This window comes from Mytilus galloprovincialis, chromosome 5 (assembly GCF_965363235.1).
Source record: "Mytilus galloprovincialis chromosome 5, xbMytGall1.hap1.1, whole genome shotgun sequence".
NCBI classification, from domain to species: domain Eukaryota; kingdom Metazoa; phylum Mollusca; class Bivalvia; order Mytilida; family Mytilidae; genus Mytilus; species Mytilus galloprovincialis.
This window is the reverse complement of record NC_134842.1, coordinates 8,066,307-8,070,743: the sequence shown is the minus strand read 5'-3', so window position 1 is coordinate 8,070,743 and position 4,437 is coordinate 8,066,307. Positions and strand designations below refer to the sequence as shown.

Here is a 4,437-nt window from a genome sequence, read left to right as displayed (position 1 = left end):
AAAGTTTCAAACAATGACAAGTGTTTTATTTACCAAATAACTCATGTGTTTCTGTGAGAGAAAAAAACATGTGCAATTTTGGTAATTAAAGGGAAAGAAGATCCTTTTGCAGCGCACTGGCGCATATCAATTGTGAATATATATATACTTAGTTACCAAATATATTTTCTTTATCATGATACTCACGTCGACATTATCAAGAAGTACACATCATAGGAAAAATGCACCAATTACAGATAAAATATTTAAAACACCCTATTTTGTGTGCATCTCCTGCCAAATCAGTATTTTTTGCATCTATATATACTAGACCAGTTAAATAAATGTAATTAAATTAAATTTTGGAAGAAAAACCCAAAATTTTGAAAAAAAACCCAACCCAAAAATGTTGTTCCATAACCAAAAAATCAAGGTGCAAAAATCAATTCTAATCTTCCTTTTATGTATTGATCCTTCTAGTAAAATGTCATAGAGATCCATTCACTTATACTCAAGTTATTCTGTGGAAACTAAATGTGTCTTCTCGAAAACAACTATGACATGATTAAGCATTACTCGAAACATATAACAAACAAAAAAATATATGCAAGAAATGACATAAAACTGACTCTAAATACATGAGACTCACAAACTGAAGATGATCAGGAATAAAAATGTTTTTTTATTCGAGTCAGATTTTTTTCACCGAAGCCTTTCAGCACTATCAATTAAAAATTAAAATTATTTAGTCAAAATTTAACACTAGTATTAAAGTTTATCATAACAAATTGGCAAATATAGCCATTATCACCTAAAAAAACTAGTGTGTACAGACTTATCTGTGCGATTTGGGAAGTTTTAAATGTTTTTAGATATATAAAAGTTAAATTTATTTTGCATATCTGAAAGATAAAATCACTTTTGGTGAAGGTCTGGATTCAAAATATTTTTTTTGTCCTCTGCTTGAACAGATTTTTTATTCATCAATTTGGGAATCAGGATATTTTTTTAGGAAAAATACCATAACCCCTCCTGCCTTTTCAAGTTCAATGATCGTTCCCTAAACATTTTCCATCTGAAGTTATAATTTTATTTTAGACATAAACAATATGTTAATGTAGCCTAGGACATTCGTTCTGAACATGACTGAAATATTTGCCACTGGACGTTCAACAACCAATCAATATATATAGGACATTGTCTTAGTATTTATTTATTAGTTAGCAATACAGCTTATAGGTATATCATAAATAGGTACATGAATAAAGCTGGCATTTAAGGTAGCGCCTTCCTCATATTAAATCAAATATTTAAGATTTAGGTAATTAATAGTATGATTAGGGAAACATTTCAAGGAATCAAACAACTCCCAAAATAACTCCAACACTCAGGTCAGATTCAAAATTTGAACTTGCAGACATTACAAGAAAAGATGTCTTAAACATTTATCTTGACCAAAATATGAATTTTACCATGGATGTAGAGTTGTGGACTAAAAAGAGCCAAAGTATTCTATTAACATTAAAAAGTGCAGATGTATATTCTTCTGATGACATGACTATTGGATTTGTGAAGATTGATGTTTTCATATATTTTGGATTGAATCTTCTGGTAAGTTGAAATTATGAATATATTAAGTATTTCAACCTTTTTGAATATTATGAAACTGCTATTTCCTTCAAATAACTTGTGACATATATATATATATAAGTACCATGTAGGATCAAGAAAATAACTATATAAGACCATTCAATATTTGCATAATTACATCATGTACATAATTACTGTGGTATTTGTGTATGACACAAGACTTATATCTTTAAGACAATCTCTTTTATATGATATTATTTAATAGTTAAGTTTTGGCAAAATTGGAGATCTGTTGTATGACTGTAATAATTAAATATATATAATAGACATCTATTCCGAAAAATCATAAAGTGTTATCTTTTAAAATTTAGTACATATGTACTCAATTATCATGATTATGGATCAAATTTAAGATTTTTAAAATGGCAAGACAAACATTTTGTACATGTAAATGCGGGCCTATGATGTTAAAGTAAAATAAAAGATCAATACTACATGTACTAATCAAAGTAAAGAATAACCTATACATTTCATGCACAGTATATGTAATAATTATTTTGTTTAATTGTAATAAGACAATATTTTTTTATATTTCAGAACTGGTGAAACAAAAGAAAATTGTTTTCTGATAGGACTGAAGAATGGACACATTCAATCAGACTTGGAGTAAGTAGTTTTATATGAAAGAAATCCTTATGAATGCTTTTTAAGTAACTTTTGCACATATTGGACTTTTAAAACAATTTGAAAAAAATCAAAAGTTGTAAAACCATCTGTAATATTTTTTTGATATAAACATGATATATATCTTTAAAATTAGCAAATTGAAAACAGGTGTTACAGCCCACAGGTCTTATTTTATTGAGAAACTCCCCAAAACAGGTCATAGTAAATTCATTATAATTATCTGCCCTTGATTTTACAAGGATTTTTTCTTAAAATATAATTACTCTTTAAAACATGCTTAACATCTTATTTTTCATAGTTTAATCTTATAATTTCAAGTTTTAGATGTTTCTGTTGTACAATGTATATTGAATGATATATGGTAAAAATAGTAAATTCAAGTCAATATGTCAAAATGAAGGAAAACCCCACCTACTTAGGCAGCTCACAATTTACCTGTATAACATAGAGAAATTTGTCAAATTCCTCTTAGTAAAACCAATAATGCATGGTAATTTTAATTCAGTGATATTGTTGGCTTTTATCAAAACTACCTCTACCCTTTTTTATTGGGAAAATATGCGTCATTTTCATCAAATTGGGAAATTTAAAATAAACACAAATTTGACTGAAACTTCAATTTACAGACCACCGCTTTCAATAGTCACCCCCTGCTTTAAAATAAGACCCCTTTTTGTCAGTGATTATACATAAATAGACCCTCAAATCTGCACATATAGTCATTTTATGCATGAAAAATGTTGAAATGAGTGTTTTTCAGTTTTCATTCATGCACAATTACTACTGAGACTGCACTGTTTGGGAAAAAAGTTCTCTCGTTGGGAATAATTTTAAGCCATTTTTTTTCAAATTGGGATTCTTCTCCAGGGGAAAAAGCCTTTATTCTCCACTAATTTTAGGCAAACAATATCACTGTAATTTATGTCCTCTTTTTTTTCAGGTTATGTTACTGCTTGGTGCACAAAACACAACAGATCCATGCAAGATGGTCATATCAATGATGCTGTTACAGAGCAAATCAGTTATGCACGAAATAAATTCAGGAACTTGTGATAATAATTTATATTCAAAGAACACTGAAAAAAAACTTAAAAATATGACTAATAACTGAAAATGAAGAAATTGTGAAGAACTAAAAATGTCAAAATTATACATACATGTATAGTAATTTGTAGTTGCTTAAATAAATTCGATCAAGTTTGATAACATTTTTTGCATTTTATTGTATGAAGGCCTAGTTTTTCTTCGCAAGAAGGCATGGCAGTAGTAAAAACCTGAATCTTTGGAATGAAAAAATTCTTTCATTGAAGACAGAATTTTTTCATATTCTTAAGGCGGATTTTTTTTCATATTCTAAGGCAGATTTTTTTCGAAGGCGGATGTATTTACATTTCATTAGGCGGATATATTTTCCGTCTCTTTAGGCGGATATATTTTCCGTCTCTTTAGGCGGATATATTTTCCGTCTCTTTAGGCGGATATATTTTTGAGAAAAACATTTTTCCTTTTAATTAGACGGAAATTTTTCCTCCTAAGACAGGCGGATAAATTTGCATATTTCGGCTCTATTCCGCCCGTAACCCGCCTGGAATCCATGTAAGAAAGATTCTTCGTGTAAAAGTAGACTTTAAACGCATTTCCTCTAAAATATCCGCCTGGAATCCGTGTAAAAGACGCCTGGATTTTTTCGTACAGGTGTGACTGGATAATTAATTGAGAAAATAATGTCATTACGCAATTCGTCATATTTTTTACAATGCAATAAGAAATGAGCTGTAGACTCGATCAAACCACACGAGCAGTTTGAAGAATCTACTAGATTTCGATTGAACAAATGTTCATTTAGAGAACTACTATTCATCCTTAATTGGGTTTTTTATACGACTTTTAAAAATGCTTAGACGTAGAATTTCTCGTTTGGTCTGGTAACTTATTCCACAATTTAACAGACGAAGGAAGGAAATAATCGGAGTATAGATTGGTTCTTGTACGAAATTCCGAAATATTTTGAGTCTGACGAGTGAAATGGTTACGTAAATTAACTATTTGATTTGGTACCAAGTTTTATAAATAATATGGAGTTTCCTTATTCACCATTTTATAAAACATAGTGAGCTTGTTTTTTTCCCTTCTTTCTGAAAGTGTTTCCCAACCCGTTTCCTTATAAAGCATCTGTATCGA

The 4,437-nt window shown here is 29.4% G+C and overlaps 1 long non-coding RNA gene across 1 annotated transcript; it reads left to right on the top strand.

The window, feature by feature from the left end:
- Positions 1-1,339: 1,339 nt before the first annotated feature.
- On the top strand, positions 1,340-3,514 carry LOC143074301 (uncharacterized). Its single transcript, XR_012977782.1, has 3 exons — positions 1,340-1,590; positions 2,167-2,235; positions 3,197-3,514. It is a non-coding gene; the product is annotated as an uncharacterized LOC143074301 (long non-coding RNA).
- The last annotated feature ends 923 nt before the right edge of the window (positions 3,515-4,437 follow it).